Source organism: Bos mutus, chromosome 2, assembly GCF_027580195.1.
Source record: "Bos mutus isolate GX-2022 chromosome 2, NWIPB_WYAK_1.1, whole genome shotgun sequence".
Classification (NCBI taxonomy): Eukaryota; Metazoa; Chordata; class Mammalia; order Artiodactyla; family Bovidae; genus Bos; species Bos mutus.
In genome coordinates this window covers 340,360-363,241 of record NC_091618.1, presented here as the reverse complement: position 1 = coordinate 363,241, position 22,882 = coordinate 340,360, and the positions used below count along the sequence as shown (strand labels likewise).

The 22,882-nt window shown below is 43.3% G+C and overlaps 1 protein-coding gene and 1 pseudogene across 2 annotated transcripts in view; one reads left to right on the top strand and one right to left on the bottom strand.

The window, feature by feature from the left end:
* The window catches only part of FBXO42 (F-box protein 42), a 108,194-nt gene that overhangs the window by 7,055 nt on the left and 78,257 nt on the right, over positions 1–22,882 (top strand). The window contains exon 1 of one of the 2 annotated variants that reach the window (XM_005906010.2): positions 16,469–16,646. The exons of the other annotated variant lie outside the window; for it this stretch is intronic. The gene's annotated coding sequence lies outside the window, so the exon portion shown is untranslated. Of the gene's footprint in view, positions 1–16,468; positions 16,647–22,882 lie in introns of those variants that run through there. 2 annotated transcript variants of the gene reach the window in all.
* Positions 13,237–16,302, bottom strand: LOC138990468 (small ribosomal subunit protein eS1 pseudogene; annotated as a pseudogene).

Genomic DNA, 22,882 nt, shown 5'->3' with positions numbered 1-22,882 from the left:
TTACTTTACTAGTGTGTGAGATGAGTGCAATTGTGCGGTAGTTTGAGCATTCTTTGGCATTGCCTTTCTTTGGGATTGGAATGAAAACTGACCTTTTCCAGTCCTGTGGCTACTGCTGAGTTTTCCAAATTTGCTGGCATATTGAGTGCAGCACTTTCACAGCATCATCTTTCAGGGTTTGAAATAGCTCCACTGGAATTCCATCACCTCCACTAGCTTTGTTCATGGTGATGCTTCCTAAGGCCCGCTTGACTTCACATTCCAGGATGTCTGGCTCTTGGTGAGTGTGAGTGATCACACCATCACAATTATCTGGGTCGTGAAGATCTTTTTTGTACAGTTCTTCTGTGTATTCTTGCCACCTCTTCTTAATATCTTCTGCTTCTGTTAGGTCCATACCATTTCTGTCCTTTATTGAGCCTATCTTTGCATGAAATGTTCCCTTGGTATCTCTAATTTTCTTGAAGAGATCTCTAATCTTTCCCATTCTATTGTTTTCCTCTATTTCTTTGCATTGATTGCTGAGGAAGGCTTTCTTATCTCTCCTTGCTATTTGGAACTCTGCATTCAAATGGGTATATCTTTCTTTTTCTCCTTTCCTTTTCGCTTCTCTTCTTTTCACAGCTATTTGTAAGGCCTCCTCAGATAGCCATTTTGCTTTCTTGCATTTCTTTTTCTTGGTTTCATGGACTCCTAAATAATAAGGTATGTTTTTGGAGGACTGTTAAAATTAGGAGTCATAGTTCTGTGTATCATAGGGTTAATCTTTTTAGTCACCAATTTTTTTACTTATTATCTGTCTCGTGTATTTAAAAAGGCCTCTTCCACTCACGTGATGATTGCCTGAGACTTTAGAATTCAAAGCAGGACTTGTGAATGTTTACAATCAAGTGCAAAAACAATTTCATTCCTGTTATAATAATCTATGCTGCTACTCAGCAAGCAGCAGCTATGTAAGAAAAATACGGTCTTTTTGAGTGAAGAAACTTCAGAAAAATGTAAATGAGATATGAGCTTTTAGATAAACTCTATTAAGAATAATTATGCTTTAGGAATGTCTGTCTGAAATAGTCTGTCCAAATTGGGGTACCTTGAATTTCTAAGGGTTGTGCTAAACTAAGTGATGGAAGTTCACTGAATAGCTAGCTCATTTCCAAATAAAGTAAGATTTTGAAACATTTATTACTGTACATTAGTTTCCTCTTACAGAGAAGCTAAAGAAATTTGGGACTGTTAATGAATAAAAATAAGCTAGCGCAAAAACTTGAATTTGGCTTTTCTCTCTGTTAAAAGGACATACTTTCTTCAGATGTTGAACTGCATTTGACAGTAGATCTAAGTTTATTTGCCTCTTAAATTGTCTGTTCTGTATTTGCCTTTGAAATCCCGTATTTTTACTTTGGCTGAGTGAATAGCTATTGTTTCACAGTGACCTATAGTCCCATCTGACTGAGTGCTCTAAACCTTTCTGATATTTGTTGACAAAACTTCCTAAATCATTCTGGTGAAGCACTTTTGGCTTCTAGCTAACTTTGCGGTGCTTCAGAGGGACCCTGAAACATCCCAAAGGGAGATATTACACTAATTGGGTTCAACTTCCGTGTTGAATTACATGGGAAATATTGTCAAGTGAATAATAAGTCTCTATGGTAAATGTTACTAATACAGATATCCTAGAAACAATTTATATATAAATTCTGATATATTCAGGTAAAATGTTGCCATAATTCTAATTACTATCTTAAAGTGTTGTCACAGCACTAACCAAGTTTCTTTTGAAAATGCTTCCTCTTCAAGAAGATTTATAGAAAGGACTTTTGGATAAATACGAGTTTCTGAACTGGGTAAGAAATTAAGGATTCTAGTGGGAAACCTGATGACTGTACAATGGTTAACAAAAGGACTGAATGAATTGGGAAATACGCTTATCACTTTTATGGTTTCTGAAAAATTACTGGTTTGAATCTGTGTTTTCTAGATCTTAGGAAACCTTCCCTTCAAACTAATTATGACTTAACAGTAATTTGGTAAAATGATATTTAATAAACAAATTGAAACATTTACCTTTTTTCTCTATCTGACCCCTTCAGAGATTGGAAACTCTTAGGGTTCCAGTAACTTTATCAGATAAATTAGGAAGATTATCTCACTAACTGGTACAGAAATCTCAGTTTTGGAGACCTTGAGAAAGAGAGGAATTCACTTAGATCTGTTAGGCAAAATCTGTGATAAGCCTTTGGGATGACTTTCCTAGCCCTGAAAGGTTTTATTTTAAAGTTAAGTTTGAGACTCCATAAAAGTTTCAGCAAAGCAAAAAAAGTCTGTGATCAATTATGGTTATATAAATAATCAGGTCAAGTTTATTGAGAATAGACCTATTTTATAAACAAGTCTTAATTTGGTTATATTTGGTAAAAATGAGGGTGATTTTAGGGAGAAAAGGATGTTTCAATGAGTGTTAAATCCCAGTTTGTTAACGAAAGTCTGTATGTGCTAAGACTCATTTCCTGAATGGATCTTTGCTGTTAGGGTATTTTAATGTAAAATTTAATTGAATTATTAAAGGACACTCTCAGTTTGTTTCTGAAGCTTAGCTCAATAATCTGTCTTTGGATAAAGATCAGATGCCTCGCGACCTGCCACCAAGACTGGAAAAAGACATAATTTAAGGAACAGTCTCCAACCTGGCTGGAATGACCTTTTATCAGCTACTCTTAACTGGCTCATGCACAGTGAAATTGAAGGAAAATTGACTCTTGGACTAACTCCCATTTCCAAAGGCCCCTACACTGGACTGGTCTATAAAGAGGACTGGCTGACCTCAAACTCAAATGAAGACGACGCTCAAACAGAGCAAAGTACACTGTGCTAGGACGAGAAGAAGACGACATCAGAAGCAGACAGCTTGCCCAAGATGCCCGACCTGATTCATAGGATCATTGACAACGTTTTCTTGATTTCTTGGACCTTTGCACATCAATCAAATGTTTTCTATCACAGACATGATTCTATGCTAATTTAAAACTCAATCCAATTGTTGGGTTGTGGCCTAGTACTTCTGTGTTACCTTGGTGGATTTCTCCTCTCCAGGACTCTGATAGGATAGACCCTAGGAAGTTTATTTTAGAAGAGAGTTCAGTCCTGTTCTGTCTATTCATGATATTACTAGATGGGATCCTCTCACTTGGTCAGTTAATAATACCTTCTCTGACCCTGGCTCATAGATTTAAGTGTTTTCTTAGGGTCGTTTAAACTCAGTAACAAGCTAAGTCTCAATCAAAAAAAAAATGTGATCTCTTGTCTACTAAAAGGAAAATTCCCACAATTATGGGATGGATCTATATGCTTAACACCAGGCTATGGTTAAGTTTAAAAGCTCTTTATGTTGGGAACAATTAAATTGTACTAAGAATGATCAACCTAGTATTATTATAAAACTAGGCTGAGTACTTGGTGAACTATGCCTATTATTAACCTTACAGAGAATGATTGATATGAAACTCAATGGAGTTGTGGTAGTAACTTATAGCCTTGGCACCTACCAGGATGGATAGGAAGGTGTAGCCTGGGACTCCCATGAACTCAAGGTCATATACATAATAAATTACAGGTAAAAGATTTACAACAGACCATAGACATTGAGACAGGATACAAGGAGACAAATGCCTGGCTGGAATGGATTAAATATTCTGTGCGCACTTGGAATGAGAGCAGCTGTTATGCTTGTGCGGCAGGTAGGCCGGAGTCTCAGTGGTACCACTGCCACTCGATGGACCTCAGATGCTGTGGGCATAGAATGCATGATGCTCCTCTTCAGGACAATATGGCCTGGGGTAGTAAACCCTGCAGGACCTTGTCACTAATGTTCGTGACTGTGAGGGGTCCAGGGCGTAACCCCCAAGGACTGTCAGACCCCCGTTCCATAATGCAAACTACACCTCGTGCCTCTCTAGGTGGGGGGAGCAGTTAGCATTCTGGGGGAGTGAATCCGGGTGCAGTGAAGCCCAGTCCTTTGAGGGAATGAACAGCCATTCTGCATGAACTATGGCCTGGGAAGACATCTGGTGTTGTGGAGGACCATTGCTTGAGACTCTAGCGGCCAATTGGAGTGGAATTTGCACCCTAGTTCAATTGGCTATCCTTTTCACCCTGGCATTTCGACACTCGGATCCATCTCATAAGCAGACTAACCATAGAGCCAAAAGGAACACTCTTGCCCCGGGTGGGTCATTTGGTCCATATATATTCTATTGGGGTCCCTAGAGGTATTCCGAATGAATCCAAGGCTAGAAACCAAATAGCAGCGAGGTTCGAGTTGATATTATTCTGGTGGTCCACCATTAATAAAAATGTTGATTGGATAAACTGTATTTACTATAACCAGCGGAGGCTTGTTAACTATACCAGGGATGCTCTAAGGGGAATAGCAAAACAGATGCTACCAGCAAAATGGCATGGGGAAAACTGAGTGGCCTTAGACATGATTCTGGGCTTCCCTTGTGGCCCAGCTGGTAAAGAATCTGTCTGCAATGCAGGAGACCTGGGTTCGATCCTTGGGTTGGGAAGATGCCCTGGAGAAGGGAAAGGCTACCCACTCTGGTATTCTATCCTAGAGAATTCCATGGACTATATAGTCCATGGGGTCGCAAAGAGTCGGACACGACTGAATGAGTTTCACTTTCAGACCTGATTCTGGCAGAAAAGGGAGGAGTATGTGTTTTGGAGGGTGTCAATGTCGTACTTTCATACCCAACAACACAGCCCCTGAGGGCACAATAACAAGGGCCTTGCAAGGTCTGAACACCTTGGGTAATGAGTCGGCCGAAAACTCAGGGATAGATGACCCATTGTCCAGTTTGATGGAACAGTGGTTTGGGATACAGAGAGGCATCATGATGTCTATCCTCACTACCCGTATTGTCACACTTGAAATACCCAGGTAGGGTGTTGCATCATTCCTTGTGTCAGGAGCCTAGTGCACAGATGAATATTAACAGCTCTCACCAAGCAGTCCACTGCAGCCTATCATATCAACCTTCTATTCCTGGAGGAGTCTGAAGATGAAAGTCATTCGATGCTAAGTTTAAGGAAAAGAATAATCGACTATCATAAAAAGGGGGTGGGAATTGTAAGAAAAATATGGTCTTTTCTACCAAAGAAGAAAGATTGAAGAAATGGATTCATATTTTTTTTTTTTTTAGAACAGTTAAATAGGAAGGTTATGTATATATATGTGTGTGTATATGTATGTATCTGGCTTGTGCACAGGATTCCTAGGATGGTGACTCATTGTCAGTCGTTTGTTTTCTTACCTTCCTGGTTTCTCTTCCTCATAAGAACAATTTGGCAGGCTACTTTTGTGGGCTTTACCCTGCACACGTGCAAAGAACTAAAGGGCTGGAGAAAATATTTAATATAAATCCTCCACTCAGAAGCTTACAAGTATCACGCATGACCCCCATCGACCAATAAAAACTTAGGCGCCGTTCGGGGAAGATTGTGACTCTGTGGTCTTCCGCCTGCGAGGATCCAGGGGAGGGAACCTGCGTTTCAGGGATGAACACCGGGAGCACGTCCCACGCGGCGTGCTGGCTCCTGCATCTTTGCCTGCGGAAGTGGAGCCTGTCTTGCGAGCCACTTTCGTCTGCGTTATTCCTGTGACACTGCTGGAGACCATTTCCTACAGCCAGAGCGGGCGTCACCCTGTTTGCCTTAAGACTGAGGAATGTACAAAGAAAAGGGGGAAATCTGAAATAGCACATAAACATTGACCTGTTTACCCTGGTTTGCCTCCTTCAATAGGCTGTTGATTAATCAAGCCTTGAGTTATTTTACAGACAGCACGGCACCTGTGGCAGACAGGAACCCATGTCTCCAGGATGACCCCAGGACCTAGAATCTTCAGTTTACAGAACTCATAAAATAGGAATGTTGCCACTGGAGCCTTTTACCAGCAAGAAGTTCTTCAGTAAGAAAGACTTGGACAGCTTCCGGCTGTCCAAGTAGCTTGATTCCAATCGGCTTTCTGACCTCCAAGACTAGCCAATAAGACTGTGCCAAGTTTGAAATTCCCCTAACCCCTTACCTTTTACCCTGAACACTGGATGGGGAGACAGATTTGAGCCCTGCCTCCTATTGCTTGACCTCACAATAAAAGTCATTCTTTTTCTAAAAGCTGGTGCCATAGTATTGGCTTCTGTGTGTGTCAGACAGTGAGCCCTTGCTTGGTAACAAAAGGATGAAAGATATCCACGGATGCATACATTTTATTATTTCTATCTGATAGAGTGAAAGTGATTACAGTATTTCCTCCTCATAAAGCAGTGTTCCAAGCATCTGTTAACACTGTATCCTCTACTGTGAGGTGAAAACATTAGTTGTTTTATCGACATTCAGATCAGATCGGATTAGTCGCTCAGTCGTGTCCGACTCTTTGTGATCCATGGGCTGTAGCCCACGAGGCTCTCTGTCCACGGAATTCTCCAGGCAAGAATACTGGAGTGGCTTGCCGTTTCCTCCTCCGGGGGATCTTCCTGACCCACGGATTGAACCTGTGTCTCCTGCACTGCAGGTGGACTCTTTACCCATTGAGCCACTGGGGAAGCCCCTGCCTGCCTTAAGAAGATTTAGAATTCTCACTTCTCTGATCCTGTTTTTTTTTTTTTTTTTTTTTGCCAAAACATGAAAGCAGGAGAAGAGGCAAATAACTTTTTTTTTTATTCTCTCTGGCATGTTCGGTAGGCCTCTCAGTATTCAAAACATCATTTAGTAGTGTTGCTTTTGGCTGCTACAATGAAGTTATCTGACTTAGAATGCACTTCTTAGAATAGGTTTCTTCTCATATTTTTAGCATGCCATTTAATCTTTCTAAAGTGAGTTTCCTGTTGAGAAATGTTGCCATTTGTATGCTTAATGATTATTATAAATTGCAGTCATGACTTAACTGTTCAGTTCAGTTCAGTTGCTCAGTCGTGTCCAACTCTTTGCAACCCCATGAATCGCAGCACGCCAGGCCTCCCTGTCCATCACCAGCTCCCGGAGTTCACCCAGACTCACGTCCATCGAGTCAGTGATGCCATCCAGCCATCTCATCCTCTGTCATCCCCTTCTCCTCCTGCCCCCAATCCCTCCCAGCATCAGAGTCTTTTCCAATGAGTCAACTCTTCGCATGAGGTGGCCAAAGTACTGGAGTTTCAGCTTTAGCATCATTCCTTTCAAAGAAATCCCAGGGACTGGATTCAGAATGGACTGGTTGGATCTCCTTGCAGTCCAAGGGACTCTCAAGAGTCTTCTCCAACACCACAGTTCAAAAGCATCAATTCTTCAGCGCTCAGCTTTCTTCACAGTCCAACTCTCACATCCATACATGACCACTGGAAAAACCATAGCCTTGACTAGACGAACCTTTGTTGGCAAAGTAATGTCTCTGTTTTTCAATATGCTATCTAGGTTGATCATAACTTTCCTTCCAAGGAGTAAGCGTCTTTTAATTTCATGGCTGCAGTCACCATCTGCAGTGATTTTGGAGCCTAAAAAAATAAAGTCTGACACTGTTTCCACTGTTTCCCCATCTATTTCCCATGAAGTGGTGGGACCGGATGCCATGATCTTCGTTTTCTGAATGTTGAGCTTTAAGCCAACTTTTTCACTCTCCTCTTTCACTTTCATCAAGAGGCTTTTTAGTTCCTCTTCACTTTCTGCCATAAGGGTGGTGTCATCTGCATATCTGAGGTTATCGATATTTCTCCCAGCAATCTTGATTCCAGCTTGTGTTTCTTCCAGTCCAGTGTTTCTCATGATGTACTCTGCATATAAGTTCAATAAGCAGGGTGACAATATACAGCCTTGACATACTCCTTTTCCTATTTGAAACCAGTCTATTGTTCCATGTCCAGTTCTAACTGTTGCTTCCTGACCTGCATACAGGTTTCTCAAGAGGCAGGTCAGGTGGTCTGCTATTCCCATCTCTTTCAGAATTTTCCACAGTTTATTGTGATCCACACAGTCAAAGGCTTTGGCATAGTCAATAAAGCAGAAATAGATGTTTTTCTGGAACTCTCTTGCTTTTTCCATGATCCAGCGGATGTTGGCAATTTGATCTCTGGTTCCTCTGCCTTTTCTAAAACCAGCTTGAACATCAGGAAGTTCATGGTTCACATATTGCTGAAGCTGTTACTAGTCTTTATTTAGAAGTTACAGTAACATGCTTACTAGCTTTCTGGTTTCATGACTTCCTGTGTCTGGAATTTCAATCATCTCTTCGTCTGTCCTCAGTCCATTGTTTACCAACATGCCTCTGGTGTAAGCCACCCACAGTTGGTGACTCCCAAAGTTCATCTCCAACCTTGAACTGACCTAATGTTTCCAACTCATATAGCTAGGTTTCTCATTGGCACTTCACATATATATTCCACTAGCAGTTCAAATGACTTCCCTGGTGGCTCAGATGCTAAAGCATCTGCCTACAATGCGGGAGACCTGGGTTCGATCCCTGGGTCGGGAAGATCTCTGGAGAAGGAAATGGCAATCCACTGCAGTACCCTTGCCTGGAAAATCCCATGGACGGAGGAGTGTGGTGGATTAAAGTTCATGGGGCCACAAAGAGTTGGACACGACTGAGCGACTTCCCTTTCACTTTTCAGCAGTTCAAATACTCTGCTCTAAAATACTACTAATACCATTAAAGTCTTGACCAACTTGAAAGATCGAAGATTTTGTTTTGTTCACTCTCTGGAACTATACTTTAAATACATCCTCCTGTGAACTCAATTCTTAAAAAAAAAAAAAAAGATTAATTTACTTATTTATGGCTGCGGTGGGTCTTCATTGCTGCATGGGCTTTCAGTCCAGTCCAGTCGCTCCGTCGTGTCCGACTCTGTGACCCCATGAATCGCAGCATGCCAGGCCTCCCTGTCCATCACCAACCCCTGGAGTCCACCCAGACTCATGTGCATTGAGTCGGTGATGCCACCCAGCCATGTCATCCTCTGCCGTCCCCTTCTCCTCCTGCCCCCAGTCCCTCCCAGCGCCAGGCTCTAGGGCTACTGCATTATTGCGACGTGTGGGCTTCTCACTGCAGGGGCTTTTGTTGCAGAGCATAGGCTATAGGTGTGTGGGCTCAGTAGTTGCAGCTCGTGGGCTCTACAGCACAGATTTCCGTTAAGATGTGGTGCACAGGCTTAGCTACCCTGCAGCGTGTGGAATCTCCTGACCAGGGGCTGACCCAAGTACCTGCACTGGCAGGTGGATTCTTAACCACTGAGCCACCAGGGAAGCCCTGAACTCTCTTTTAAGAAAATTGTTCTAACCGCCTTGGCAGCAACATGGTCGATGAGACCATCAATCGGGCATCAGCTAAGTCTCACTGTTTGAGGTGGGATTGATTAGTTTTTCCTTGCTGCAGTCGGTTAAGGCTTTGTAAGTTACTGCATGTTACCAGCAGAGGGCGATAGTTTCTCACAATCGTGTTAACATTTGGCAAAGAGCTTTAGCAAAGGAGTTTGTTGAGCATTCCTGACTGAATCTTCCAGGAGACCATAAAGATAGATATCTTGGAGATCATTTGAGGATGCTGCAAAGGAAACAGCTTTTGTTACACCAAATAGGTAATCAAGAGGCCTGCCCTAATTAATCATGTAGGCCTGTGATCTTGGGCAAGTCCCTTCCTCATCTCTAAAATGAAGGGACGGAATCAAGTGAAGTCTAAAATTGAGGAAGTAGGGGACTTCCTTGGTGGTCCATTGGTTAAAACTCTGTGCTTCTTATGCAGGGGGTATTGGTTGAATCCTTGGTGGGGGAATTAAGATCCCACATGCTGTGTGGCATGGCCAAAAATGAATAAGGAAGTGGTGGCAGGTTCTTCCTCCAGGGGGAAAGCCCCAAAAGTTGATGCAGTGGCATAAACAAGCACAGGCAGAGACCCTAAAGCATGAGCTTCTCTTTCTTATGAAATGTTCGTTATACCCTGTTTGGGGCTTAGGGATTTGCACTCAGAACTTAGGTACGTTTGATCTACGACATGAAACAATCTGGCATGTGATAGAAATATAAGAGTAAAGCCCATAGTGAGAACATTTTCCATCTGATTTCCAAGTTGAGGCCACGTAGGCAGTTAAGAAATAAATGGCCACTTCTTGTTCAGTCGCTCATTCCTGTCCGACTCTTTGGGACTCCATGGACTGTAGCATGCCTGGCTTCCCTGTCCTTCACTATCTCCAGTTTGCTCAAAACTCATGTCCATTGAGTCAATGATACCACCCAACCAACTCATCCTCTGTTGCTCCCTTCTCTTGCCTTCAATCTTACCCAGCATCAGGGTCTTTTCCAGTGAGTTGGCTCTTTGCATCAGGTGGCCAAAGTATTGGAGCTTCAGCATGGAGGTTCAGCATCAGTCCTTCCAATGAATATTCAGGGTTGATTTCCTTTAGGATGGACTAGTTTGATCTCCTTGCTGTTTTCAAGGGACTCTCAAGAGTCCTCTCCCAACACCACAGTTCAAAAGCATCAATTCTTCAGTGCTCAGCTTTCTTTATAGTCCAACTCTCACATCCATACATGACCACTGGAAAAACTATAGCTTTGACTAGATGAACCTTTGTTGGCAAGGTGATGTCTCTGCTTTTTAATACACTGTCTAGGTTGGTCATAGCTTTTCTTCCAAGGAGCAAACATCTTTTAATTTCATGGGTTGTAGTCACCATCTGCAGTGACTTTGGGGCCCAATAAACTGTTACTGTTTCCATTGTTTCCCCATCTATTTGCCATGAAGCAATGGGATTTTAAGCCATGATCTTAGTTTTTTGAACGTTGAGTTTTAAGCCACCTTTTTCACTATGCTCTTTCACTTTCATCAAGAGGCTCTTTAGTTCCTCTTCTCTTTCTGCTATTAGGTGGTATCATCTGCATGGCTGAGGTTGTTGATATTTCTCCTGGCAATCTTGATTCAGGTTTGAGCTTCATCTAGCCCGGCATGTCTCATGATGTACTCTGTATATAAGTTAAATAAACAGGGTGACAAGATACAGCCCTGACGTACTCCTTTCCCAATTTCCCTACAGTTCCACCTGTTGCTTCTTGACCTCCATACAGGTTTCTCAGGAGGCAGGTAAGGTGGTCTGGTATTCCCATCTCTCTCAGAATTTTCCTGTTGTACTCCATACACAGCAAAGGCTTTAGCTTAGTCACTGGAGCAGAAGTTGATGTTTTTCTGGAATTCCCTTGATTTTTCTATGAACCCCCTGTTCTGTGCTGTGCTTTGCCACTCAGTCGTATCTGACTGTGACCCCATGGACTGTAGCCCGCCAGGCTCCTCTGTCCCTGGGGATTCTCCAGGCAAGAATACTGGAGTGGGTTGCCATGCCCTCCAGGGGATCGTCCCAACCCAGGGATTGAACTCAGGTCTCCCACATTGCAGGTAAATTATTTTTAATTTCTGAGCCACCAGGGAAGACCAAGAATACTGGAGTGGGTAGCCTATCCCTTCACAAGGGCATCTTCCCAACTCAGGGATCGCACTGGAGTCTCCTGCATTGCAGGTGGATTCTTTACCAGCTGAACTGCCAGGAAAGCCCATGAACCCCCTACCAGTATTTAAAATGTACATGTCTGTTAACCCAGAAATTCCATTTTTTAAAATATTTTCTTTATGTGGACCATTTTATAAATTCTACTGCATATGTTACAATATTATTTCTGTTTTATGTTTTGGTCTTCTGGTCAGGAGGCATGTAGGATCCTAGCTCCCTTACCAGGGACGGACCCACACCCTCTGCATTGGAAGGTGAAGTTTTAACCACTCGACTGCCTCAGTCCTTCCCCAGGGAAGTCCCCCAGCAACTGCATTTCTAGGAAATTTCCCTACAGATACATGTACTCATATGCAAATAAATGTATAAGGATATTGATTGCTGTTTGTTTATAATCACAGAAGACTGGAAACAAATGCCTATCTCTAGAGGATTTGTTTTAAAAATATATGGACCAGCCATGCAAAGCACTAGAATGAACTACTAACAAAACTTAGGTGGTTCTAAATAAACTGACTTCAAAAGATCTCGAAGAACTATAGTTATTAGAAAAACAACACGGTACAGAGCAGTGTGTATAGTTTGCTTTGTGTAGGTTTTTAAATTTATATGTGTATTTGTGTATGCATCTCTAGAGAGATATAAGGGACTTGTAACGGTGGTCACCTTGGTGGAGAGGCAAAGTTTACCAGGTGGCTGGGAGACGGGCTGGACTTCACTTTTATCATGTGTCCTTTTGTCCCTTTGAAATTTGTTTTACGTGCATACATTATTTACTCTAAGTAAGTACATACGTAAGAAATTCATTTCAGTAATTGTAGTGGTGGCCTCTGGACGATACTAGAGGGATCGGATCATAGCCACTCCCCTCATCCTAGCTTTGTTTTGTCCCCTCATCTCCAGTCATGTCCCAGTCTGTCTTCACCATGTAGAGAGATTGTTCTAAAACACCATTTCATCATATATCCTCCCTACCCCCAAATCTCCACGACCTAGGAAGTAATATCCAGTTTTTCTCCTGATATTCCAGGCCATATATTAACTGACCTTAATCTTATGTTCCTTTTGTTTGTCAGAAGCAACATTGTACAGAGTTCAGTAGCAGTCTTTGAAGAGAGACCACCTGGGTTCAAACCCACTGTGACTTTAGGTTAAGCCACTTAATCCCAGTGTTCATCAGGTTCATCAGCTGCAAAATAAGCTCAACAAAGGCACTTACTTAGCAGTGTTTAGAAGTTGTGCAACATAGAAAAGTTAGTTGCTTGTCCAACTCTTTGCAACCCATGGACTGCAGTTCACCAGGCTCTTCTGTCCATGGGATTCTCCAGGCAAGAATACTGAAGCAGGTTGCCATTTCCTTTTCCAGGAGACCTTCCCAACCCAGGGACAGAACCTAGGTCTCCTGCATTTCAGGCAGACTCTACCTACCGTCTGAGCTACCAGGGAAGCTAAAGTAGCAGGGTTTGGTATATAATAAGAGTATACATTATACACTGACTGCCATTGCTGTAATAATAATACTTAGGGCTTATCATCAATGATAATTTTTATTGGCCTTTTACACAGCATTTTCTGTCTCTCCCAGGAAACTGTGGGGCCTCCATGAGGTCAAGGACTTTGTTGTTTTATTTAAAAGTACATTACTAGACTTTTTCTTTTTTAAGTACATTACTATGGCTTGGCACATAGTTCTTGTTTAGTCACTAAGCCATGTCCCAACTTTTTTGTGATCCATGGACGCAGCCCTCCAGGCTTCTCTGGCAGTGAAATTTTCCAGGCAAGAACAGTGGAGAGGGCTGCCATGGGCACTCGCTAATATTTGACTGGATGCCTTGTTTTCAAATTCCCAGTTCATTTATTCGTTCAACAAATACTTAATGAGTCTCCAATGTGTGCCAGTCTCTATTTGGTGATAAAGCAGTGTACAGAAAGTCCCTGCTATCTTTGAGCTAGGAGATTCACGGTGGAGTGGTTCTGTATTTGAACCTGTTCTATCATGACCTAGCAGTTCCAAACCCAACTGGCCATCAGAATCCCTGGGGAGCTTTAGAAGAAGTTGGAGGCAGTGTCTAGCCTGGGCCCTGGAACCTAGTTTTTTACACAAGATTTTTACCATCGTTAAAAGTCTGAATTTTAAAGATTCTTGGTTGCATGGCCCACATCTGTTGGCTCATTCAACTTTAGTACCTGTCTCATCCCCAGTAGCTTTTCCAGAATCACCACTTCACTATAAAACTGCATGTGTTTTCCCAAGTCAAACTTGAACTTCTTCAGCATTTTTACTTTATTATTTATTCATCTATATTAAAAAGTGTAACTGAAATATACTTGATTCACAGTGTTGAGTTAGTTTCAGGTGTACAGCACAGTGATTCAATTATGTGACCCAGGGATCAAACCCTGAGGCCCTGCATTGGCAGGCGGATTCTTTACCATTGAAGCACCATGGATGCCCCAGGTGTGTGTGTGTGTGTGTGTGTGTGTGTGTGTATGCAGTTTTACTTTTCTAACAAAGACATCATGGAGTGGGTAAATAGACTGATAAACCTTTTAGGTCTCTTCCAATGCTGTCTGAAATCAACTTATTGACCACTTCTATCTAGTCATTTGTCTGCATCTCTTGGGTCATGATTTCCATCATCTTTTGGGTTTGGTGGACCTGTCAAAGCTGAGCATAAGAGTTCTTCTGAATCTGATTGTTTCATTTTCTTTCTTTCTTTTTTTTTTTTTTTTAGTAAAGTCAAGAGAAAACAAACAAGCAAGTAACCATCAGTAATCTTGACATCAACATGAGCTTCAATCACAGTCTGCCATTTTTGACCATGGAGCATGTTTTGTCAGAGGTATCATTGCCATGGAGATTAGGCAGTTTTTGCCCTGAACATCCTCAGTAATTAGCTTGAAGTTTTAAAATGCCACTTCATCATTCTGCACATCAGCAAGGCTCACTTCAAAACAACAACCCCAGAGGCCATCAGATGGGATTTTGGTTCCCAGAGTTTTTACTAGTGTTTTTCCAATATTTCTTATATTGAACATAGCTGATGTTTTCACATTATACCAATCTTTCTTAGAAAACAGACCAACCACTTCCTTCTTGGTTCCCTTTTTGCTGCCTTTCATAAGGTGCTCATTGTTGCTGACCTCCAGAGAGCCAAAAGGTAGAACCTGCATTTTTAAAAGGAAGCACTTACAAGCTGGTCCAGTGTTTCTAACACTGAGCTCTACAGAGTATTTGGGGGTGTGGAATTGTTCACACGTTCTATGACAATTTTTAAGCTTGAGATTTTAAAAATTTTACTTACTTGACACGCGGGGGTCTTCACTGCTGCAAGGGCTTTTCTCCAGTGCTGGGCGGGGCTACTCTGGTTGCCTGCATGGGCTTCTCATCACAGCCTCTGGTCTTGTTGCAGAGCTCAGGCTCTACAGCACTCAGGCTTCAGCAGTTGTGGCACATGGACTCAGGATTTGTGGCTCTCCGGGCCTGGAGCACAAGCTCAGTAGCTGTGGCACACAGGCTCTGTTGTCTCGAGGCGTGGACAGTCTTTCTGGACTAGGGACCAAACCTGTGTCTCCTGCGTCGGCAGACATTCTTTACCACTGAGCCAACCCGGAAGCCAAGCTTGGGATTTTTAATGATATGATTTTAATATTTATTTTTATATATAACTACCAAGTTTCTCTTTTGCTGTGACATTTTCTAACTGAAAGGCTTTTTCCCCCCCTAAGATTTTTTTACTTATTGGCTGTGGAGGGTCTTCGTTGCTTTGAGCAGGCTTTCTCTACTTGTGGTGGGCAGGGGCTTCTCTTGTGGAGCACCTGCTCTAGGGCCCACTGGCTCAGTAACTGCCATGCAGAGGCTTAGTTGCCCCCCGGGGAAAGTGGGATCCTCCAGCATGAGCGATTGAATTGGTGTCCCCTGCATTGCAAGGCAGATTTCTAACGACTGGACCACCAGAAAGCTCCCTCCATGAGTGTTTAACCAGGGGTCTTTGCATTATTCAAGTGTGTAGCACAGATAGTGCTTTTCAGAGTGAGCTTGACCCAGATCTGTTCAATAGCGTCTTGCCTTCCCAACTTGAGAGCAGACTTGGTTCTGACCCAGCCCCATGTCCTATGAGGTGTCCCAGAATGCCCACTTTATCCCAGGGTGGTGGGCTGGCAGTTCAAGGTTGCTTCATTGTTAGGTGCCTGGGGTGAAGACTGACGTCCTTGGGCTCTATATCTCTGGCACCCCCTTAGATCACATGCTGTACAGATACTTCAGGAAGGTTGGCATCCACACACCAGGTTGCTCCCTTGGAAGGGGGACTTTGCTGGAACCCATCCCATCGCAATAATGATGATGGAAAGAACAAAGAGCTTGGGAACCAGTTATGCCTAAATTCAAATCCTACCTCCGCACCCCAACTACCCTGCAATGTGGCTTTGGGGAAATGATACATCCTGTGCCTCAGTTTCTGCACCTGAAAAATGGAGTCAGTAACCAGTCACACAGTGGTGGTTACAGTTACGGGAGGCTTAGTTGCATAACCAAGGCACTGAGTTTCTCTCCATCAGTTGGCATCAAGAGCACTTGTGCTCATCGGACCCTGAGAAGTACAAGTGAATTAACTGACATCTATTACAGTCTCAAGCCGTTGGTAAACCTGCTTGGTTGTCCCAAGGAGGGCGGGTGAGAGCGGTTCTGAGGCCGTCCTTCCCTCCAGCCTGGCTCCACAGGCGGCGTTCCGACCTTGGAGAACCTGCCGGGGTCTGCAGTGGGGTGCGGGGCGGTGGCGGCGGGCTGAGGCGGTGCGCGGCGGCACGCACCTTCCCACCTGGCACCGCCCACAGGCCGCCCCGCGCGGGCCCGCCGCGCTGACAAGTGCGCGCGCGCGCCCTCCGCGCCGGCCCGTGGCGCATGCGCGCTCCGCGCTGTCTTCTCAGCCAGAGCGGCGGCGGCGTTTGAGTGGAGGAAGATGGCGGCTCCGGGTTGCTCGGTGTCCCGCCAGCTGTGAGGAGTCCCGAGTGCGGCGGGCGCGGCCTGCGGCGCAGCGCCTCTGCTCGCGTCCTGACCCAGGTTCCCTCACCGCCTTCGCCAGCGGAGCGTACCCGAGAACGTGGCGCGGGCTAGGCCAGGTGAGGCCTCTTCCTCTCCCGGGGCCGCGGCTGGGAGCCGGCGCCTTCTGCCCTTTATGCGCTGGGTCCGGCCCGGGCCGTGGACCCGCGCGGGGGTCGGTGCCGGCTGGCCTGGGGGCCTCGCCTCAGTCTTCCTCGGCATCTCCGGGTGAGGCAGGCAGGAGAGCCCTTTTCCAGGCAGCCTCTGGGAGAGGCGAACCCGGCCTCTGCCCTCTAGCACGGCGGTTTTCGTCCCCCCACCGGGGCCACGAAGGGTGTGTGACCGGGGTAAGGATGGCTTTGAGGTGTCAGATCACCTTCCACCCCGCCCCCAAATCTTTAACGCCTCGGGCGGCGCCGGAGTCCGGTGCTCTCCAAAATTAGGGCTGCGGCGAGGAGCCAGCATCTCTGAAGCTGCAGCTGCAAAAGGAAGATTTTGGAATTGGTTTTAAAAAATGAAACACAAGCAACCTTTCCTACCCTTTTAGCTTTTTGAGTGTTCCCCCAGCGAAGTAGGAACTGCGGATCTCCTTGATTAAGACAGCAGCCCACGTTGTGACAGTGGAAGGCTTCTGGCGAGAATTGTTTGTGCAAAGGGAACCGTGGAGGGTGGGAACCAATTTGTAAACGAAGAAAAAACAGTTGTAAGATCTTGATAGTCTCCGCAGAGTAACTTCGGTGCTAATGAAGCCCTCGTTGCTTTGAAACCTTTGGATTGTTAAGATTTCGATACCTAATTGCTTTTGTCTACTGGTCTCTGAATTTTATTAGGAGAATAAAAGCTTTATTTCTTAATTGCCATAGTCTTTGGACTTTTCCTGTGGTTGGTTCCAGTTGCCCAGACCGCATTACCCGTTCTCGGTTGCTGGCCTGACGTTGTGCTGTTCTTAGCCTTCTTGAGAACAACTTTTGTTGCTGTTGTTCAGATGCTAATGTGGAGACTTCGATTTTGTTTCTCTAGTAGAGAAGCCAGTGTGAAGCCTTGCGGTTTCTTCCTTGAGGAATGATGGCTTCAGTTGCAGTTGTTCTGTGGGAAATTGTTGAGGCCATAGCCTTGGCTTGGACACGCCAGATACCTTTTGTAACTTATATTTGTTCAACTAGTGCTTAAGAAGGATGACATGGGTTTAAAGGGACAAGAAAATCTGAGAGGAAATAGCATCGTTCAGAGGTGAGCATTTAAGATTTAGTCTGCAGCTTTTACTGGGCATAGTGATGCCCTGTTTCAGATCCCTCATTTTGAGTGTATGCGTGTATATAAACTGGTTTCCTTTCTGTTGCATGATGTCCTTTTATATCCTATAACTGTTAGCTTTTGACAAGCCTGGTATAAGTATTACTCTTATCTATATTGATCCGTGGGTTTTCAGTCTGTTTCAGGAGCTTTTAATTGTTAGAAGAACCACTGTTTAATGTTAGTTAATTTGGGGGCCTTTTTTCCTCTTAGAGCCTCTTCCATAGGGATTTGTAGATTCTCTCAGTGCCTTTGCTAAGGACATGAACCTAAACCAGCAACTTCTCTGTTTTAGAAAGTTGGAGAGCCGCTCTGTGTATCAATGTGCTAATAAAGAGTCAGGAGATTAATGCAGGAAACGTCCTGGTGGTTTGGCACTGCACTTCTTGGCGCGCTGTGTTGGGTTGTTGTGCTAAATCATCATCAGGTATTGATGCAACTTCAGGACATCCATGACATCATTCACTCTCCAGCATTTTGCCTTTTGCAGTTTCTTCTCAGAGTCACAGAAAAGTAGGATCAGGAAAAATCGCTTAGAATGCTTCTCAAGTGTCTGATTTCTGGAAGAGCCTTCTCTAAAACTGCTTTATAAAGTTAAAACCCTCCTGTAAGACTCAGAGCCGTGTAATTGCTACATACTGTGAAAATGCTAGCCCAGCCTCTAGGTTTTACAAGAATATTGAAGTCCCCAGAAGTTACTCCAGAGATGAACAAAAATACACGATTGTCTTTGTGATTTCAGGTTTGTTTTAGTCAGTCTGTATGAAACCAGAAGCCATTCGTTTAAATTACGCCCTTCTCACTTCACAAGATTGTTATGTGAAACAACAGTGTTTGTGAAAATGCTTTGTAAAATAGAAGGCGAATGTAAAATTGGTTATTCAGTGATCAGTTTTATGAAGATGCATGTTGAGGGCCTTCTCTGTGCTGGACATTCTGGGAAGTGGGTCCTGATGATTCTAAGACAAGACAGCTTTTGGTCTGAAGTTGCTCGCAACATGGTCTGGGAGCCAGTCTAAGAAATGAGTTAAATACGCCGCAGTGTGAAAAATGCACTGAATCCAACCAAGGGAGTGAGAAAGTCTCAGAGCCAGGGTGGCTTTCCCCAGCCTTTCCTGTTATTCTGCAGGAAAATATCCCTTTTGTGAGCAACCTGCTTTTTATAAAAACTTAGAAAATAATTCTGTCATGAGTTCTTTTCCTCTTTTATTCATTCACTGTTCTGACACTTCCCACACAGTGAGCCCCAGTTATGGTTTCTGCATCCTCAGAAATCCACCAGAGGCTTGGGAGAACCTTTTTGAGAGTGAGTCACATGCACAAGAGATAAACACAAACATTGCAGCTGCAATTAAAATATCTCAGATTACTAAGTGGTGACAACTTTAGAGGGATGACGCTTTGGTTTTTGTTTTATAAACGGGCACATGCAGGACTATGATTTTAATTTGATCACATTTAATCAATGTTTAGTTGTCTGTCCCTTAGAATGTTGACTATTAGTGATTATAAATACTGTCTCTTTTCCCAATAATAAATAAAGCAAGAACGTCCTTCTCCTTTTGAAGTGAAGCTAACAGCTTAAGCCAGACTCTACTAAACTGTTTTGTAAAATCTATTTACATAGATTGAGGTTGCTTAGCATCTCTGATCTTGAACTTCTGTTCGGTACAGTTTTCTCGTCTTAGTGCTGTGGTATTTTATAATCAATGTAGCGTGCTGTTGCCCACACTGCAGAAATTCTACAGATGTTTGAATTGAGCGGCATCTGTAAGTGGTGCAGTGTTGGACACGCACCGTCTGTACCTTAACTGAAAATGGGTGCTTCGGGTCGTGGTTGACAGGAAAGTGAAGGTGGTGTGTTCATTTTTCTAGCTTACGTGTAGAAAGGTAGACAAGTCATTTTAAAATTGCCCAGTATTAAACTCATAACACTGTGGCTTACTTTAAAAATAGTTTCTTGTGACATTCTTCTAAATGTCTTGTGAAATTATGACTTAGTGGTACTCTTGGGAAGCTTAATTTTGTGTTTCCTTACTCACGTATGGATCAGAAGGCAAATTTGCTCTGAGTTCTGATTCTTCCTGTATTAAGTTTCTACTTTTTAATTTCTAAAGTTTTCTCCTAGGCATTTAATTTTTTCCCAATGTTTCTGTTCTGTTTTCCTTCAAAAGTGGAAGTATCTTGTACTTTAATGTTTTTTAAATTCCTAAATCTGATAAATGTACAGATATTATATAAAGCAATAGTTATTTGTAAAATTTTACGACTCTGGACAGTATCTTGGCTTAGACAGTAACATGTTTTCTCTTGTTTCCTAGTTATATTGAATACATAGATTTCAGGTAGTTCATACAATTTCTTTAAAGGCAAACAAGTTTTAGTTTTAGCTACTAATATTCTCTTAGAATATTTCATATTTAGGATAATTTTATTTCAGCTGTCTTAAGGAATTCCTTAGTATGGCATACTCCCCAAAATCTGTTTCCTTTATTCGTCTCACTTAAATGTTTGCTTCATGTTACTATATAGAGAACAAGAAATTTTTTTTTTCCAGAATGAACCTCTTGGTGCATTGTTTGGAGAAAGGTTGATGTTAATTTTAAGTTGATCAGTACAGTTTTACTAAGTGTCTCCTCTCCCATCTGCTGGTTAGATCAAGGGGAAATGGGAGTTTATCCTTCTAGCTCAGTGTTTATTTTAAAGCTTTCCTTGGTTGGTCCAGCAGTGTTGTTTGCGGTCTGTTCTAAGGACTGCTCTCTTACCTTTTGCTTTGAGATACATAATGATGTCTTTCCAAATAGACCCTTTGGTCTAGTCAAAATCAAGCACACTGCTCTCTTCCTTACTTTCCTGTGGGTCCTTCAAATTTTGATTTGTCAGTCTTCCTTACCTCTCCCCACCTTTTTTCTCCCCCGGTAAATGTAGTTCTCTCTTCTAAGCGTGTTTCATAAATCATAATGGAATTTTGGAATATAATTCTCTGTTCAGTTCAATTTAGTCGCTCAGTCGTGTCCAACTCTTTGCGACCCCATGAATCGCAGCACGCCAGGCCTCCCTGTCCATCACCAGCTCCCGGAGTTCACCCAGACTCACGTCCATCGAGTCAGTGATGCCATCCAGCCATCTCATCCTCTGTCATCCCCTTCTCCTCCTGCCCCCAATCCCTCCCAGCATCAGAGTCTTTTCCAGTGAGTCAACTCTTCACATGAGGTGGCCAAAGTACTGGAGTTTCAGCTTCAGCATCATTCCTTCCAAAGAAATCCCAGGGCTGATCTCCTTCAGAATGGACTGGTTGGATCTCCTTGCAGTCCAACGGACTCTCAAGAGTCTTCTCCAACACCACAGTTCAAAAGCATCAGTTCTTCGGTGCTCAGCCTTCTTCACAGTCCAACTCTCACATCCATACATGACCACTGGAAAAACCATAGCCTTGACTAGACGAACCTTTGTTGGCAAGGGAATGTCTCTGCTTTTGAATATGCTATCTAGGTTGGTCATAACTTTCCTTCCAAGGAGTAAGCGTCTTTTAATTTCATTGCTGCAGTCACCATCTGTAGTGATTTTGGAGCCCCAAAAAATAAAAGTCTGATACTGTTTCCACTGAGATACATAACAGTATGTGGATTAGAATGTCACATTTTATTTAACTTAAAGTAACTTAACGGTAATGAATCTTAAAGATGTTGCATCAGGTGAAATAAGCCGCAAAAGAACAAATACTGTGTGATCACACTGGTATGAGCTCTCCAGAACAGTCTTAATTCATAGCGAGCGAAAGTGGAATGACCGTTGCTGGGGCCGGGAAGAGGGAAGGGAGAGTTACAGTTTAATTTTAGTTTGGGATCAAAGTTCTGGAGGTTGATGGAGGTGACGGTTGCCCAACAATGTACTTGATGCCGCTGCACTACATATTCGAAAATGATTAAAATGACAGTTCTTATGTAATGTATAAACACACAGAGGAAGCTTAATGGTTTACATATGCTCTGTGGGCTGGATTGATCATTATTTATTTCAGTATAGTAATTAAGATCATAGGCTTTGGCCCCGGGGAGACCCAGGCTCATGTCCTACCTAGTTCTGCTGCTTCCCTTGGGTATGGACCTTAGGTTCTTTAACCCTCAGTTTTTTCGCCTATAAAATGAGGGTAATGCCCATGTTTGGGGACAATTAAGTTTCAGAGTGCGAATGAACTTCTCAACGTATTGCCTAGCACATAGTAAACACTCAGGTCGTAAACATTGTTACTACGTTGTTTGACGAAACGTTGAGACCGGAACAAGGGAGCGTGGCCGCTGGCTTCGTCATCGCGCGTCCCAGTGGCCTGCCTGGCCCGTGTGTGGGTGTGCCTGCAGCGGGAATACACGTTCTCCCGTTCCCGCTGTGCTCCTCTTGCTGTCTTTGGAGAACTGGGCTTATTCATGTCTTCATTTGACACCACTGCCCGGATGTTTCTTAAATCTATCCAGTTGTGATCTTTCTTTTATGCCTCTTAATTTTCCAGGGACTTTATACAGCATATTCTCTAATTCAACTGCCCATGTGTTCACAACTAAGTCCGTTATTTCACCCCACACGTCTCTGAAGATAAAAAAACCTTTACTAACCAGGTTCCCATCTCAATATTCCCATTTCTCTAGATAGAGTAATTTTATTCTAATCTTGTAAAGCTGGGACTCGTTGGTTAATACTACTGAAACAATCTGTGTGTGTGCCCTGTGCAGACCTGTATTATCTTGCTCAGTGTTCCTCAGATTTGCCTGCTTCTCGTTATATTTGCTGGCGTGACTCTAGAAGGCAGACTGAAGTGCTGATGTAGTTGTTAAATGAACTGGTCTTGTTCCAGGGCCGTGCTGTTTATTAGATGTGTGATCTCAGTCTCCCTCATCTTCAGGAAGGGAGTTACAGTTCCTGCCTCATAAAATACGTAAATGTCCACACACGATAAATAGTCTATGAAAAGTAGTTGCTGTAGATGGAGTTCTTCTTGGTAGTTTCTGGAAACGATTAGGATTGAAGT